Raw genomic sequence first — 19,356 nt, 5'->3', positions numbered from 1 at the left:
GATGAGAGGAGGCAACGTGAGGAGCTGGAGAAGAGGATGGCGGAGATGTTCGCGTACATGCAGAGCCTTGGCACCGCACAGGGTCATGCTCCACCACCTTCGTTGTTCCCTACAGCTGACCCTGCTGATTTCACTACTTCTGTGAGTATCAAAATTTTAGTACTGCATGATATATATTCATATGTTCTCACACATACAATCTCTTCTCTGTGCAGGGTCAATCGGCGGCGTCGAACAACCCTCATGCTTCGTCCAGCCCTTCGCCGAACCAGTCCAGATGCCCACCTCGTTGATGATCTGTTTTGTGATGATCTAGACTTATATTTGTGAGTTTTGGTGATGTTAGTTAGACTTGGTCTTGTGAGATACTTGGTGATGTTAGTGATGATCCAGACTTATATCTGTTTTGTGATGATCCTGACTTATATTTGTGAGACTTATATTAGTGAGACTTTGTGATATATATGGTGTTGATGATAAATGTGTTCATTCTGTGATGCGATTGATATATAATGTGATGTGAATGATATATATCTTTTGTTTGGATGGATGGAACAGCAAAAACAAATAAAAAAGGGACATCCTGGTCACTTTGCCGAGTGTAACACTCGGCAAAGGGTCGCTTTGCCGAGTGCTATGACCATGGCACTCGGCAAAGAAGGCAACCTGGGAACCGGTAAAGCCATCTTTGCCGAGTGCTGACCATGGCACTCGGCAAAGAAGGAAACCTGGGAACCGGCAAAGCCATCTTTGCCGAGTGCTGTTGCCAAGGCACTCGGCACAGGGACTGGCGGTGGGGCCCACTGGACCCGTCTTTGCCGAGGGCCGTGATAGCATACACTCGGCAAAATTGGCCTCTTTGCCGAGTGCCAAAGAAGACACTCGGCAAAGGATCCGTCACCGTCACTTGGCGCCGTGACGGTGACTTTTCTTTGCCGAGTGTCAAATGGCACTCAGCAAATGCTTTGCCGAGTGCCCGACAAAAAGTACTCGGCAAAGAGGCTATTGCCGATGTACAGTTCGCCGAGTGTTACACTCGGCAAAGCGTTTGCCGAATGTAAAATAGCCTTTGCCGAGTGTCTGCGACACTTGGCAAAGAAGCTGTGTCCGGTAGTGTGTGCCTGTACTGGAGTACATGCAAACGGAAACCGACACGACAAACCTGGCATCCATCAGCCACCACCCAACCTTCGCTGGGACGAGATGAGATGTGTACCAGCTGCTTGCGTTGTCCTGTGACGCCCTCCGCTTCCTCTGACCTCCTCCCGATCCGTTGCACCGCTGCTGCGTTGTACTTGACAGTTTACACGCCCCCTCCTCCATCATCCACACATTGCATTCCGATTTGCTTGGATAGGCAGCGACGGAGGGCAGTGGATGCACTACTAGCTGCAGTACAACACGCGCGCCCCTCTTTATGCTGTCCGCAGCGGTTCTCTCTAAATTTCTCCCCCTATATCACTTTTTTGTGTCACATCATCAACATTTCATCCCCTACTTTTTTATCTCCCGTAGTGGTTCTCCCTATATTCTTCCCCTATACTCCACTACAACTATAAAATATCATTATCCAATTCTATTCATCATCTATTACTATTTTTTCTTCACCTATTAAAAAAACAGCCGTACAAATGAATAGTTGAAGGGGGACAGCGAATTCGCGCTAGCTGCAGCGTGTTGCTGTTCACATCTACTGTGTGGGGGGCTTTGCAGAGGATGTCGTTGCGGCCGTAGAGGGCTTCTGTAGCCGCTAGATGTAGGGGAGAGGGCGGCCTCGCGGACACGGGTGCAGACAGCCTTATTGCTTGCTCGTGCAGGAGCCATGAGGCCGACATCGATCGGCGCGCGTCCATGAAGTCTTCCACCGTATACTAAAGGTTCAGGTCACAAATTCGTCACAGATCCTATAAAATATGAGATTTGAATTGTAGATTATTAGCATGTTTGTTCACCGTCTAACTCGCCATACTCTGTCTAGCTTATTCTTACTAGGGTTAGTTCTTCAGTTCCAACGACTGATTTTAGATAAAGTCTGGCGCAGTTAGCAGGCACGAACCAAATTACCCTATATTATTTTCAGAGTAAAGTTTGAAATAGAAGACAAGATAGAGGGTAGAATAGAATAGCTGTCGGAGACAACCTCAATAGTAGGTTGTTTGTTAACTCGTCTGTCTCACAACAAGAAGACTGCTGCCGTCGGATATAAACCGGCGGCCGTCCGTCGAAAATAAGTAATGTCTGGTGATTTAGACATTATTTCCGACAGCTTTAATCGTCGTAAATTCTATGTTTTAGTGTAGTGATCACGTTGATTGATGCAGCAGTGTAGCAGCCAGCGAGCGAGCGCTACCCATCCTCGCTCATCCTCCATGCACCGTGCATGCATGACCAGTGTATGATTTAGCTATCGTCCCCGATATGAAGGCGAAAAATTAAACGATATGGTGCAATGCAGTGCAGGCGATGCTAGCCGCAGCGGCACCGAGCGACGGCCGGCTACCGGCAGCGGGGGCAGGGGGAAGGCACGGCGACGACGGGACTGGGGCTACTCAGCTACTGCGCGCCAGTGCGATGGCGTGGATGGGATGGCCAGACGCCATTAATGGCGCGAGGCAGACGGACGACGAGTGGGAGGTATTTATTTACAGCGTCCGGTCCGCCGTGCTCGTTGCTTGCACTGGTTGGGCTTGGGTACTGGGTAGCGCGAGTGCGATCGATGGATGCGCGCTGCAGGGCCACGGCCCACGGGCATGTAATATACTACTCCGTGTTTTGTACTACCCCGTGCACTAGTCCCTCTGAAGCAAAGCAACGACCAATGCAAGTAGAGCCAGCAGCAGCAGGGAACCTCACTGGGCTGCATACTGCTCGATCGTTCGTCCATCTCTCTCTCTCTCGCTGGCCGACTGGTGCGTTACAGCAGCATGCATGCATGGATGCAGCAGCCCGACGGACGACGACCTACGGCGCCGCCCACCGTCGACGACCACAACATGAAACTGGGAAAGATCTGACAGTTTTTTTTTAATGTCCAACGTACTTCAAGCTAGCCCTCGTACGTTTAATATATTTTCCGACGGCTTCTACTGGCCCACGGCAATAAATTAATTTCCGGCGACTTATTTATCAGCCTTCTAAAATAGTTAACAGATAAACCGTCAAACATAAAGCTTTTTAGGCCCTGTTTGGTACAGCTGTTGCTTGTTAAAAAAGCAGCTTATCTGAGAAGCTGGTGAATAGTAGCTTCTGTTTGTTGGCTGCTTTTAGTGTATTCTGAGAAGCAGCTGAACTGATAAGCTGCTGCAGAAGCTAACTGTTTGGCAGAACTTCTGCTTAAATTTGTGAAGAAGCTAAAAATAAGCTGTGCCAAACAGGGCCTTAAGGTAACGTCGCTGCCTGTGCCGTTTCTTTTTTTGGTTTTGCACACGCGTCCGTGTTCGCGCCCAACACTCCACGCCGCGTGCTCACGCCCACCTCGCCGGAGCTCGCGCCTGCCCTCGTGGAACCCGCGCCCTAACCGGCTCCTGCGGGCGTGCCCCCGCCGGCGCCAGCGCCCGCCATCCCCGATGCCCGTGTTTGCCTTGTCCCCGCCACCTCTACGCCGCCCCTTGCCGACCACGCTGATCCCGCCATGGGACACGCCATAAGCTACGCGAGCATTCTTATTTTGTAGTATAATTTTATAAATGCATGGTTGTTTGTTAGTAGTTATTTTATGTTGAATTAAATGATTTCTATGTTAAATATTATTTTGTTTGTTATGTCCTAAGGCCGGAAATTGATATCTAATTAAATTAGCTTGTTTTAGTTTATTTATGCATGTGTAAATAATTTAAAATTTTAGTTTTCGAGGGTAATTATTATGCCCTCGAAAATAAGGTCATTTTATATGATTTGTCACCCATAACAATGTTATTTTGTATATAATATTGTATTGGTGGTTTATTAGTTGAATTATTTAATAATGCTCGATGATTCTAGTTATTCGTAGTGTCGACAAACGAAACCTAGACATCACCTGTTTCGGCCCAACACACCTCACATGTGACGAACATGTGAGGTGTTGAAAGGGAAATGTGCCCTTGGGCCATTTCTAAGTGTTTTGGTGATTTAGTGTCCAACACAAGTGCTTAAGTGATAAACTATGCCAAATTGTGGATAAGGTGCAAATCAATACAAAGGTATGATTCTAGACTTAGTACATTGGTTTTTATGTACTAACATGTTTGTCTAAGTGCTAGAATCAGAGAAAATTCAATTGGAAAAGCTTGGCTCGAAGCAGCCAAAAGTCTGCTCAGTCTGGGTACACCGGACTGTCCGGTGGTGCACCAGACAGTGTCCGGTGCGCCAGGCTGGCTCTGCCGAACTGGCTGCTCTCGGGACTTCGACGGCGGTGTACGGCTATAATTCACCGGACTGTCCGGTGAGCCAACGGTCGGCCGGGCCAACGGTCGGCCGCGTAATCCGCGCGCGACGCGTGGCAGAGCCAACGGTCAGAAGGGGGCACCGGACAGTGTCCGGTGCGCCAACGGCTCTAAATCTCCAACGGTCGGATTCGCCAAAGAAGGAAAGAAATCCGCACCGGACAGTGTCCGGTGGTGCACCGGAGTGTCCGGTGCGCCAGGCGATAGAAGGCAAGAATTGCCTTCTTGGAATGCTCTCATCGGCTCCTAGCTGCCTTGGGGCTATAAAAGGGACCCCTAGGCGCATGGAGGAGTACACCGAGCATTCTCTAAGCATTCCTAAGCACCAAGACTTCAATTCTGCGCATTCGATTCTTTGTGATAGCAACTAGAGCTCCATTTGAGTAGAGAACTCTTTGAGTTGTGTTGAGAGCTCGTGTTGTGACTTGTGTGCGTATTGTTGCTCTGATTTTGTGTCTTGTGTGTGTTGCTCATCCCTCCCTTACTCCGTGCTTCTTTGTGAACATCAAAGTGTAAGGGCGAGAGGCTCCAAGTTGTGAAGATTCCTCGCAAGCGGGATATAGTAAACAAAGCAAAACACCGTGGTATTCAAGTGGGCCTTTGGACCACTTGAGAGGGGTTGATTGCAACCCTCGTCCGTTGGGACGCCACAACGTGGAGTAGGCAAGTGTTGAACTTGGCCGAACCACAGGATAAACCACTGTGTCTATTTGTGATTGATCTTCTTGTGGTTATCGTGTCTTGCAAGAACTCCTATCTAGCCACTTAGCTTTATTATGCTAACTCCTAATCAAGTTTTGTGGATTAAGTTTCAAGTTTTACAGGATCACCTATTCACCCCCCTAGGTGCTCTCAATTGGTATCAGAGTCGTTCTCTTCAAGAAAAGGACTAATCGCCCGAAGAGATGGATCCTAAGGGCAAGGGGATGGTGATCAATGATAAGGAGAAGGAGTCCTTCGTCAATGATCCAAAGGATGACAAGCCTACTGACTCAGGCTCGGGCCACAAAAGAAAAGACGGGAGGAAGGAGAAAACAAGGCGCATCAAGGAGATAGTCTACTGTGACAGCAATGAATCTTCTTCTTCCCAAAAGGACGACGACAACGACTACGAGAAAAAGAAGACGGTTAATTCAAACTTTTCCTTTGATTATTCTCGTATTCCGCAAAGTTCCAATGCTCACTTGCTTTCCATTCCCCTCGGTAAACCTCCCCACTTCGATGGAGAGGACTACGGATTTTGGAGTCACAAAATGCGTAGCCACTTGTTCTCTCTCCATCCAAGTATATGGGAGATAGTAGAAAATGGAATGCACTTTGATAGTACAGATAGTCCCATGTTCATTAATGAGCAAATTCACAAAAATGCACAAGCTACTACTGTTCTTCTAGCTTCATTGTGCAGGGATGAATACCATAAGGTGAGCGGCTTGGATAACGTCAAGCAGATTTGGGACACCCTCAAATCTCACATGAGGGGAACGACGTCACCATGCTCACCAAGATGGAGTTGGTGGAGGGCGAACTTAGGAGATTCGCAATGATCAGGGGCGAGGAGCCAACCCAAACATACAACCGGCTCAAGACCCTCGTCAACAAAATAAGGAGCTATGGAAGCACGCGATGGACGGACCACGACGTCGTTCGCCTAATGCTAAGGTCCTTTACAGTCCTTGATCCACATCTTGTGAACAATATTCGTGAGAATCCTAGGTACACCAAGGTGACGCCCGAGGAGATACTTGGAAAGTTCGTAAGCGGGCGGATGATGATCAAGGAGGCAAGATACGTTGACGATGCGTTGAACGACCCAATCCACGAGCCTCAAACTGTTACTCTCAAAGCAACGAGGAGCAAGGAAGTGCTACCTAGCAAGGTGGCACAAGTTGAGGCGGCGGGACTCAATGAGGAAGAGATGGCCCTCATCATTACGCATTTCAAGACGGCGCTAAGGGGTCGCAAGGAGCATCCAAACAAGACCAAGACGAAGGGGAAGCGCTCATGCTTCAAATGTGGTAAGATTGGTCATTTTATCGCTAACTGTCCCGATAATGATAGTGACCAGGAACAAGGGAACAAGAGGGAAAAGAAGAAGGCTTACAAGAAGGCTAAGGGCGAGGCACACCTTGGAAAGGAGTGGGACTCGGATTGTTCGTCGTCCGACTCCGACAACGAAGGACTCGCCGCCACCGCCTTCAACAAGTCGGCCCTCTTCCCCAACGAGCATCACACCTGCCTCATGGCAAGGGAAAGGAAGGTAAGCACTCGTGATACTAGTACTTACGCTTCCTCAAGTGATGAAGAATCTAGCGACGATGAAATAGACTATTCATGTTTATTCAAGGGCCTAGATAGAACTAAGGTTGATAAGATTAATGAATTAATTGATGCCTTGAATGATAAAAATAGGTTATTAGAAAAAGCAAGAGGATCTTTTGTATGAAGAACATGATAAGTTTGTAGAGGCACAAAAATCCCTTGCTTTAGAAATTAAAAGGAATGAAATGCTTTCTTGTGAATTGTCTACATGTCATGACTCTATTTCTAGCTTAAAGAGCATAAATGATGATTTGAGTGCTAAGTTAGAAATAACTAATAAATCAACATCTTGTGTAGAACATGTTGTAGTTTTTAATAGGTGTAAAGATTTTAATGTTGATGCTTGTAGTGAACACCTAGTTTCAATTTCTAAATTGAATGATGAAGTGGCTAGTCTTAATGCCCAACTTAAGACTAGCAAGAGTGAATTTGACAAACTAAAATTTGCAAGGAATGCCTACACGATTGGTAGACACCCCTCAATTAAGGATGGTCTTGGCTTCAAGAGGGAAGTCAAGAACTTAACAAGCCATAAGGCTTCCATCTCCACCAAGGAGAAAGGGAAGGCCCCTATGGCTAGTAGCGCTCAAAAGAACCATGCTTTCATGTATCATGATAGGAGACATTCTAGGAATGTTTATAGAAGTTATGATACTTTTGATTCTCATGCCATGATTGCTTCTAGTTCTTCTATTATGTACGATAGAAATTTGGCTAGGAAAAATGTTGTTCATATGCCTAGAAGAAATATTGTTCATGTTCCTAGGAAAGTAATGAATGAACCTTCTACAATTTATTATGCTTGCAATGCTTCCTTTGCTATTTGTAGAAAGGACAAGAAGGTAATTGCTAGGAAATTAGGGGTCAAATGTAAGGGAGACAAGACTTGCATTTGGGTCCCTAAGACTATTGTAACTAACCTTGTAGGACCCAACATGAGTTGGGTACCTAAGACCCAAGCCTAAATTTGCCTTGCAGGTTTATGCATCTGGGGGCTCAAGCTGGATTATCGACAGCGGATGCACAAACCACATGACGGGGGAAAAGAGGATGTTCTCTTCCTACGTCAAGAACAAGGATCCCCAAGGTTCAATCATATTCGGTGATGGGAACCAAGGCAAGGTGAAAGGGTTAGGAAAAATTGCTATTTCATCCGAGCACTCTATTTCTAATGTGTTCTTAGTTGAGTCGCTTGGATATAATTTGTTGTCTGTGAGTCAACTTTGTAATATGGGATATAACTGTTTATTCACAAATGTAGATGTGTCTGTCTTTAGAAGAAGTGATGGTTCATTAGCTTTTAAGGGTGTACTAGACGGCAAACTTTATTTAGTTGATTTTGCAAAAGAGGAGGCCGGTCTAGATGCATGCTTAATTGCTAAGACTAGCATGGGTTGGCTGTGGCATCGCCGTTTAGCACATGTGGGGATGAAGAACCTTCACAAGCTTCTAAAGGGAGAACACGTGATAGGTCTAACTAATGTAACTTTCGAAAAAGATAGACCTTGTGTAGCTTGTCAAGCAGGTAAACAGGTGGGAAGCTCTCATCATGCCAAAAATGTGATGACAACATCAAGACCCCTGGAGTTACTTCATATGGACCTCTTCGGACCCGTTGCCTATCTAAGCATAGGAGGAAGTAAGTATGGTCTTGTTATAGTTGATGATTTTTCCTGCTTCACTTGGGTATTCTTTTTGCAGGATAAATCTGAAACCCAAGGGACCCTCAAGCGCTTCCTAAGGAGAGCCCAAAACGAGTTTGAGCTCAAAGTGAAGAAGATAAGGAGCGACAATGGGTCCGAGTTCAAGAACCTTCAAGTGGAGGAGTATCTTGAGGAGGAAGGAATCAAGCACGAGTTCTCCGCTCCCTACACACCACAGCAAAATGGTGTGGTAGAGAGGAAGAACAGGATGCTACTAGACATGGCGAGGACGATGCTTGGTGAATTCAAGACGCCCGAACGGTTTTGGACGGAAGCCGTGAGCACGGCTTGCCACGCCATAAACCGGGTCTACCTTCATCGCCTCCTCAAGAAGACTTCATATGAGCTTCTAACCGGTAACAAACCCAATGTGTCTTACTTTCGTGTATTTGGGAGCAAATGTTACATTCTAGTGAAGAAAGGTAGGAATTCTAAGTTTGCTCCCAAAGCTATAGAAGGGTTTTTGTTAGGCTATGACTCAAATACAAAGGCGTATAGGGTCTTCAACAAATCATCGGGTTTGGTTGAAGTCTCTAGCGACGTTGTATTTGATGAGACTAATGGCTCTCCAAGAGAGCAAGTTGTTGATCTTGATGATGTAGATGAAGAAGATGTTCCGATGGCCGCAATACGTACCATCGCGATCGGTGATGTACGACCATAGGAACAAAAGGAGCAAGATCAACCTTCTTCCTCAACAATGGTGCATCCCCCAACTCAAGAAGATGAACAGGTTCATCAAGAGGAGGCATGTAATCAAGGGGGAGCACAAGATAACCATTTAATGGAAGAAGAAGCACAACCGGCACCTCCAACCCAAGTTCGAGCGACGATTCAAAGGAATCATCCCATCGACCAAATATTGGGTGACATAAGCAAGGGAGTAACTACTCGTTCTAGATTAGTTAATTTTTGTGAGCATTACTCCTTTGTCTCTTCTATTGAGCCTTTCAGGGTAGAAGAGGCCTTGCTAGATCCGAACTGGGTGTTGGCCATGCAAGAGGAGCTCAACAACTTCAAGAGAAATGAAGTTTGTACACTGGTGCCTCGTCCCAAGCAAAACGTTGTGGGAACCAAGTGGGTGTTCCACAACAAACAAGACGAGCATGGGGTGGTGACAAGGAACAAGGCACGACTTGTGGCAAAAGGTTATGCCCAAGTCACAGGTTTGGACTTTGAGGAGACTTTTGCTCCTGTGGCTAGGCTAGAGTCAATTCGCATATTGTTAGCCTACGCTACTCACCATTCTTTCAGGTTGTTCCAAATGGATGTGAAGAGCGCCTTCCTCAACGAGCCAATCAAGGAGGAGGTGTACGTGGAGCAACCCCCTGGCTTGGAGGATGAACGGTACCCCGACCACGTGTGTAAGCTTTCTAAGGCGCTCTATGGACTTAAGCAAGCCCCAAGAGCATGGTATGAATGCCTTAGAGATTTTTTAATTGCTAATGCTTTCAAGGTTGGGAAAGTCGATCCAACCTTATTCACTAAGACTTGTGATGGTGATCTTTTTGTGTGCCAAATTTATGTCGATGACATAATATTTGGTTCTACTAACCAAAAGTCTTGTGAAGAGTTTAGCAGGGTGATGACTCAAAAGTTTGAGATGTCGATGATGGGCGAGTTAAGCTATTTCCTTGGGTTCCAAGTGAAGCAACTCAAGGATGGGACCTTCATCTCCCAAACGAAGTACACGCAAGACTTGATCAAGCGGTCTGGGATGAAGGATGCCAAGCCCGCAAAGACTCCAATGGGAACCGACGGACAAACCGACCTCAACAAAGGAGGTAAGTCTGTTGATCAAAAGGCATATCGGTCTATGATAGGGTCCTTACTTTATTTATGTGCTAGTAGACTGGATATTATGCTTAGTGTATGCATGTGCGCTAGATTTCAATCCGATCCAAGGGAGTGTCACTTAGTGGTCGTGAAGCGAATTCTTAGATATTTAGTCGCTACGCCTGCTTCGGGATCTGGAATCCAAAGGGGTCTACCTTTGACTTAATTGGATATTCAGACTCCGACTATGCTGGATGTAAGGTCGATAGGAAGAGTACATCGGGGACGTGCCAATTCTTAGGAAGGTCCCTGGTGTCGTGGAGTTCTAAGAAACAAACTTCCGTTGCCCTATCCACCGCTGAGGCCGAGTATGTTGCCGCAGGACAGTGTTGCGCGCAACTACTTTGGATGAGGCAAACCCTCAGGGACTTTGGCTACAATCTGAGCAAAGTCCCACTCCTATGTGATAATGAGAGTGCTATCCGCATGGCGGATAATCCTATTGAACACAGCCGCACAAAGCACATAGACATCCGGCATCACTTTTTGAGAGACCACCAGCAAAAGGGAGATATCGAAGTGTTTCATGTTAGCACCGAGAACCAGCTAGCCGATATCTTTACCAAGCCTCTAGATGAGTCGACCTTTTGCAAGCTGCGTAGTGAGCTAAATGTCTTAGATTCGCGGAACTTGGATTGATTTATAGCATACATGTGTTTTATGCCTTGATTATGTTCCTTAATGCATTTTGTTTACTTATGATGCTCAAGTTGTACAAGCACTCCCCGGACCTCACAAGTCCATTTGCAAGTGATGCACATATTTAGGGGGAGATGTGCTACAACTTGACCTCTTGAGACTAACTGTGTGCTTGAGTTTGCTTAATTTAGTCTGGACTTGGACCATGCAAGACTTCCACTGCACTCCGATGAAAGAGTAATTGATTCCAAGTTCATCTTTGTACTCTTATTGCCTTTTTATTCTTAGTTGAAGATTTTGGTGAGGCAATGGGGTTAAAGGGCCAAGGTTGATCCCGTTTTGGTGCTTGATGCCAAAGGGGGAGAAAATAAGGCCAAAGCAACAAATGGATCAGCTACCACTTGAGAATTTTGAAAATAGTAGAATAGAGCTTTTGGTTTGTCAAAAATCTCTTATTGTCTCTTTTGTCAAAAGTTGGCCTCTTGTGGGGAGAATGGTTGATTATGGGAAAAAGAGGGAGTTGTTGAAATCTTTGATCAATTTCTCTTGGAACAACTATCTTTATGTCTCAACAAGTGTGTTTAACTTAGAGATAGGGAATTGAGTTTGATTTGCAAAAACAAAACCAAGTGGTGGCAAAGAATGATCCAAATATGCCAAATTTGAATCAAAACAAATTTGTGTTTTCATTTGCATTGATGTTGCACTTCTTTTAGTTACTTTGTATTGTGTTGGCATAAATCACCAAAAAGGGGGAGATTGAAAGGGAAATGTGCCCTTGGGCCATTTCTAAGTGTTTTGGTGATTTAGTGTCCAACACAAGTGCTTAAGTGATAATCTATGCCAAATTGTGGATAAGGTGCAAATCGATACAAAGGTATGATTCTAGACTTAGTACATTGGTTTTTGTGTACTAACATGTTTGTATAAGTGCTAGAATCAGAGAAAATTCAATTGGAAGAGCTTGGCTCGAAGCAGCCAAAAGTTTGCTCAGTCTGGGTGCACCGGACAGTGTCCGGTGCGCCAGGCTAGCTATGGCGAACTGGCTGCTCTCGGAACTTCAACGGCGGTGTACGGCTATAATTCACCGGACTGTCCGGTGAGCCAACAGTCGGCCGGGCCAACGGTCGGCCGCGTAATCCGCGCGCGACGTGTGGCAGAGCCAACAGTCAGAAGGGGGCACCAGACTGTCCGGTGTGCACCGGACAGTGTCTGGTGCGCCAACGGCTCTGAATCTCCAACGGTCGGCTTCGCCAAAGAAGGAAAGAAATCCGCACCGGACTGTCCGGTGCGCCAGGCGACAGAAGGCAAGAATTGCCTTCCTGGAATGCTCTCAATGGCTCCTAGCTGCCTTGGGGCTATAAAAGGGACCCCTAGGCGCATGGAGGACTACACCGAGCATTCTCTAAGCATTCCTAAGCACCAAGACTTCAATTCCGCGCATTCGATTCTTTGTGATAGCAACTAGAGCTCCATTTGAGTAGAGAACTCTTTTAGTTGTGTTGAGAGCTCGTGTTGTGACTTGTGTGCGTATTGTTGCTCTGATTTTGTGTCTTGTGTGCGTTGCTCATCCCTCCCTTACTCTGTGCTTCTTTGTGAACATCAAAGTGTAAGGGCGAGAGGCTCCAAGTTGTGGAGATTCCTCGCAAGCGGGATATAGTAAACAAAGCAAAAGACTGTGGTATTCAAGTGGGTCTTTGGACCGCTTGAGAGGGGTTGATTGCAACCCTCGTCCGTTGGGACGCCACAACGTGGAGTAGGCAAGTGTTGAACTTGGCTGAACCACGGGATAAACCATTGTGTCTATCTATGATTGATCTTCTTGTGGTTATCGTGTCTTGCAAGAACTCCTATCTAGCCACTTGGCTTTATTGTGCTAACTCCTAATCAAGTTTTGTGGATTAAGTTTCAAGTTTTACAGGATCACCTATTCACCCCCTAGGTGCTCTCAGGTGTGTTGGACCGGAATTGTCCCTTTATTGGACAGCCTTAGTGTGACCGACAGAGTCCGTGTTTATGACAAAGGCAGTGCTCCTGCGTAGTTTCAGCAATATAACCCCTATGTTCTCCAATTGCACCATTTTCAGGTGTGCGATTGAGAACAACGCGATTATGTTGCCGAAATTTCACACGAGCACATGCCTTGTCATAGACACGGCCTCGTTGATCACTCCTGGGTGGGTTTAGGACCTATCCTTTTTCTATAGATTTATGGGTGTGATTCCTTCGTAATAACGAACGATCTGTGCATTACTTAACTAATTAAGTTAAGGTCTTCTATCTAGTATGATGGAGGATTGTCGATGGATGTATGAAGGTTGGAAGAAGAGAGGTGCTCTATCGAGTGAGTGGGTTGCCAAGACCGACGCGTTTCTCAATCGTGCTTTTGCTCGGTCAGAGACCGAAACCGATGTTAGGTGCCCTTGTAGCAAGTATCAGAACATTTATTTCTTTGATAGGAGGACTATGGACGACGGCAGCTTGTGGTCGTCGGACATAGTCTATTTCCGACGGCAGCCATCGGAAATAACGCTATTTCCGACCTGTTAACACGAGGGGTGACTGTCGTCGGATGTAATAATAAAGCCGTCGAAAATAGGTTATTTCTGACGGTTTAGACCTTATTTCCGAGGGTTTAAGCCATCAGAAATTGCTCGTTTTACTTTTGAGGACGACGGCGAACATCGACGTACAGCCCTGGGGTCTCTCTAAGGTCCTCTGGCCCCTAAGATCTCTTTATTGCATTTTTTCCACCATACTAGTTTATGACAAAGATGGAGAAAAATTAACGCAAAAATATCTTTGGGAGAAGAGTGGAAAAAATATATTTAAATGACCAGGGGGCAACCTCATAGTTGGACTTGTTAATTACATTTTTTGAAAAGTAGTCTTGGATCTCTTTCTATAGTCTATTGCATTTAATAAAAATGTGAAATTGAATCCTTTTCATATAAGTATTACTTTTTACAAAGTAAGTGACTAGATTCAATAATGCTTTGTTTCGATTGATATCTAAAATTTTTTTATAATATTGATCCCATTAGTGTTTCTATTATGTTGCTAAAATAATCTCTCAAACGGTATAAAAATAACAAACGCTTTCAAAGTATTTTCTTTACACTTTAGAATCATATGGTAGTAATGTTTTCTCCATAAATTTCAAATTCAACATATTTGCAAACTACAAATTCTAAGAAAGCTAATACTACTAAGATTATTATGTGAAACTTGACTAAAATCTACAAAATTGTTAAAATGCTTGAACAAGCAACATAAATCTAAACCAAGCTAGTAAAAAGGGGGAAAATGAAAGCTCCATTGTTTGGATCTTTTTAATTAAGACAAGTAGTGGGCTAACCTCTTACATTATGAATAAGATAGATTAAATCCACACCCAAGTTTGAGTAAGAATGACAACCATGAATAAGGACAATGATGTCCACATGGGTTGATCAAGATCTCAATAAGAAAATAGGAAGGAGAAAAATAAAATGCAAAGTATCAAGGCAAAGGTATAAGTTAGGTCCTTTTGTTCTACTAGTGAAGGCACAGTAGAGTGCGTGATTGAATTTAGCATAGATGATTGTACTACTAAGAGGGGAGTATAATTGGACATCTAAAAGGGAAATGGATTTAATCCATTTATATACTTGTTTTGATGTTTAATGGACATCACAACCGATTGATCTAACTAGTTTGCCAAGTATATGTTCGCAGGTTCATAAGATCGACAATTTTGTTTCTAAGTCAGAAAACAACTCAAATTCAGCCAAAAGGGGTAAAACTTTGAGAACATAAATTTATAGTAGTTCTATACATTGGATAAGTTCTAAACACCTCTACGAACCTATTTGATCTATCTAGAGAGGGTGGAAAGCTCAGGTTTGGAGTTTCACTCTTTTGGAGCTAAGTTAAGCCAAAATCAGTATATGAGTTAGAGAAATCAAAACGACCAAAATCTATGCCTTAGATTAGTTGGATAGTCTCAAGATATGTTTGTCTAAGTCATAGCCCTTAAGTACAACCAAATCAACGTGAAGAAAATATACCGAAGTTTGTCAAAAATTCAGCTGTACAGAGGCGCACCGGACTGGTCCAATGGTGCACCGGACCGAGTGCGCAGAGAGGCTATAAAATTGGTTTTGATTGGCTGGCGCACCAAACCAGTCCGATTGCTATCCGGACTAGTTTTCCAGAGAGGGTGTAAATGGACTTCTATCAGCAGGCGCATCGGACCCTCAGTCTGGTGCACTGGACCGTCTGAGTTCAATGGCTATATTCTGATTTCAACGGTCCAGTTGATGAGGCGGAGGTCTGGTGGTGCACCGGCCTAGTCCGATGGTGCATCATCCTAGTCCGATGTTCCCTAACAAGACTGGTCTCCATCAAAACGATCACCTGCAATGGCAAGTTGACAAGGATTGGTGGTGCATCGGACCGTCAATGTAGGAGGTCTGGTGCACCTGCAGTCTATGTAGATTTTCCCACTTCACTCTAGCAGCTATGTGGGGGTGGTTGTGGATATAAATACACCCCAACCATTAAAATGAAGACACAAACCAAACATCCATACATTCAGTGCAACAACTCCAAGTCATTCAAAGCCTCCCAAGTGCCACATGCAAGAGATTTGAGTTAGTGAATTGCTAGTGCCTTATGGAGAGTTTGCATTTGAGTTTGTTCCTATGATTCTTGTGATCTTGAGTTCTTTCTCATCCTTACTCTCATTCTCATTTTTGTAAAAGCTAGCGGGAGACTCTAAGTTTATGTGGAGATCCTCACGGAGACTCCGGTCTCTTGATTTTAGAAAGGATACTCAAGCTCAATCTAAGTGATCAATGTAAGGTTGCGGCGCGATCAGGGTCGAGGGAACCCCACGTCTCTGTAAGTTTGTGGGGTGAGACCTTCTGGTACTTTCTGAATCATTATGAATGCTTGTGTCGTCCGATTCCATAGCATCTCCCCCGTCGTGTGCGGTTGTCGAGGCCCCAAGGGGATGGCCAGTGGGTCATCTGTGGAGGTTGAATGTATTCACCAAATTGAGGAAAACATCTTGCTCCATCCCCATAGGAGGCACACTCCTTCTCATCTTATATCTTGTTTGACGTTACCCCAAGGGCGGGGGATGCGACATTGTCTGCCTCAGGGGGATCCAACGCCCTCCGGAGGTCATCGCTAACTACCATCCAAAACTTGAAGAAGAGGACGTCAAGAACGCGTAAGGCCCCTACCTGGCACGCTAACTGGCGGTGTTTCGAACTAGTTCTGATAAGTAAATTTGTGTGTACACATTCTAGATATGGATGGTGTGCTCAGTGGGTGCAAGATTTATACTAGTTCGGGCAAAGTGTCCCTACATCCAATCTTTGGTGACTAGCATTACCGCACCTTATTGCTCAATGCTCGTAGTAGGGGTTACAAGCAGGTGAGACAGAGAGAGTTCCCAAGTCTCTTATGCGTAGTAAGTTCTAAAGGACTAGGTATATGGTGTTCGCTAGCTAAGCCATGGGCGTCGTGGTGGTGAGCTCTCTGACTTGGCCTCTGTTGTCTTGTCGGCCGACCCTGCCCCTTTTATACACCAAGGAGCGGGGGTTACAGGTACCTTCTCGTGGAAGGAGTTACGATGTCAGGGTAGAAGGAAGTGTTCTACCCTTGATAGAAATGTGTCTGTCGATATTTGCCTCAGTCATCTAAGCTCTCTGGTCGGGCCCTTGAAGTTCGGCTACACGTGAGCAGTGAGGTACTCAAGCGTCATCATTGTGCTCACTGCACCACGCTGACCCTTGCCTTTGTAGCCTGAGCTTTAGCGTAGCTCGTTATGTAGCGAGTCTTCTAGATTGCTAGGGGGCTCAGGCCTAGGGTTGGTAAGCCATGACTGGGTCGTAGGCCTATGGCCTTGTAGGTCATGAGTGGAAGGAGGATCGACTTTTCCTGTCGTGGCTTGGCACCAGGCACATTTAATGCGATCAATCATTTATGACAGGTTAGTCCTAGGCCGGGTGTGGAATCCACTCGACTGGCATCCTCTAGATTTGCCTAATCCGGGCTAGTGCCTCAGGCCTTTTCGAGGGGTGGGTCCTTCCAAGGCAGACTCTTACTCCGTCCTCTTACTGACTCGTGGGTCTCAGGGGCCCGAGGATCGTATCCCCAACATCCGGTGTCTCCATTGCTCAATATATTGTATTGATCAATGTTCATTGTGTTATTGTATTATCTATGTCATTACTAGACAAATTTATTACTTGTTCACTATATGTTGCAAACAAATTTTAGCTCAACATAGGCTGAAGTATTCAACTCTCTTCTTATATCGATTAAATTTGTTGAGTGTCTTTGATTTTAGTTAAAACCATCTATTCACTATCCCCCTCTAGCTGATGCCTTGTTCCTACATGGTGTTAATGGACTTCTATTAGCTGGTGCACTAGACCATCTGTGTTCAATGGATATCTCCTGATTCTAGTGGTTGAGTTGACGTGGCAGAGGTCCAGTGTTGCACCGGACCGGTCTGGTGTGTCCTGACAAGACTGGTCTCCATCAGAATGGTCACATGCAATGACAGTCTGACAAGGTCTGGTGGTGCACCAGACCGTCACTGTAGAAGGTCTAGTGCACTTGAAGTTTATGTAGATTTTCCCACTTAACTCCAATGGCTATGTGGGGGTGATTGGGGCTATAAATACACCCCAACCAGCACACTGAAGACACAGGTGCTACACCAAACATCCATACATTCATTGCAACAACTCCAAGTCATTCAAAGCCTCCCAAGTGCCACATTTATGAGATTTGAGTTAGTGAATTGCTAGTGCTTTTGTGGAGAGTTTGTATTTGAGTTTTTTTACAGTGGTTCTTGTGCTCTTGAGTTCTTTCTCAACCTCACTCTCATTCTCATTCTTGTAAAAGCTAGCGAGAGACTCTTTGTTTGTGTGGAGGTCATTCTCATTCTTGATTTTAGGAAGGATACTCAAGCTCGATCTAAGTGATCGCTTGAGAGAGGGAAAGGGTTGAAAGAGACCTGTCCTAAGTGGACTCCTCAATGGAGACGTAGGTATACTTTGGGAATGGAACTCTAGTAAATAAATCATCATGTCTCTTGTGTTGTGTTTTGCTTGCGATTTATTTCTCCCTTCACTCTTCTAAGTCCTCATGCTTGTGCTTTGATTTTAAATCATTTGTGTTGCTCCTAAGAATTTCTGCAATCATAAGAGCAACATTTGCAAGAAGAACACCTCTCCATTACTCCGATTAAGTTGATTCTCATTCCAACGCCAAACCAAGGTTTGAGTTTTTGTATTAAGTGATAATTTCAGGTTTCGCCTATTCAGCCCCTCTAGGCGACTTTCAACAACTCAATCATCTAGTACCACTAGGTGTTGAAATCACATGCATCACATATATGTATAAATGACACACGAGAGAGCAAGCAAAATGTTTATTGAAAAACACTTAGAGAGATACCATACCAGACAGGACACTTAGAGAGCATGTAAGAAGCACATTTCAACTTTATACTCACCAAATGTGTCTTGTGGCTCATCTAGTGACTCCTTCAGACACCTAACATAGTTAATGACAAGTTTGTAGCCATTGGAATGGCGACGGGCATGTCTCAAGCAGGACCCAGCGGTGCACCAGACATGTCTGATGCCCCTAAGTTTAGTTTTTCAAGAGGTAACAATTAGATTCCTTTGTGGGGTATAAATGGGTCCTATGGTTGTCCTTGGCTGGCATCCCCCAACCACTAACACTTGTATACACCTCTTGAGGCTTTAGAAACACACTCCACTCACTTGGGTGAGATTGCCGCACTCCTGGTACATAGCATTGAGTTCTTACATCTTGTGGCACCAATTGAGTGAGTTGAACTGGTTACATACCTATTACTTTTTGTGATTGTCGTTACCTAGATGGCCTAGAGATTGTGGGACTATTGAGTGACTATTGAAGATTGTCACTGACTTTGATCATTCTTCTAAGGGGATCTTGTGCTCATTCTCCATGGGAGATTTGCGAAGAGCAACTATAGTTGAACAATGGCTTGTTGGAGTGCCTCTTTAGAGTGATTTGTATAGTGCCCTTATTGTAGGTTTGGCTTGTAATACTAATTAGCACATGAATCACCTAGCTTGGATTCACTGTAATTAGGACATATGTTGTCGGAAAGCAACCAAACCTCGAGGATAAATTTTGTGTCATCTCTTGCCACATGTGATTGCACTCCAAATTATTCTTGCAATTACACTTTTTTATTGTATCTGTAAGGATCTGGTACACCTAGAGGTGGGTGAATAGGCTAGCTAAAAAATTTAGCTCAACAAAACGTTAAATCCTTGAGCGGCAGTGTCGCTCGGTGAAGGACCGGTGAGGCGACCAGAGGGGGTGAATGTGAGCCACTAAAACTTCTCGATCAGCGAGAACACTGTGACTTGATT

The sequence above is a fragment of the Zea mays genome, chromosome 3 (genome assembly GCF_902167145.1).
Source record: "Zea mays cultivar B73 chromosome 3, Zm-B73-REFERENCE-NAM-5.0, whole genome shotgun sequence".
In the NCBI taxonomy this organism is placed as follows: Eukaryota; Viridiplantae; Streptophyta; class Magnoliopsida; order Poales; family Poaceae; genus Zea; species Zea mays.
Note: the sequence above shows the minus strand (reverse complement) of the source record.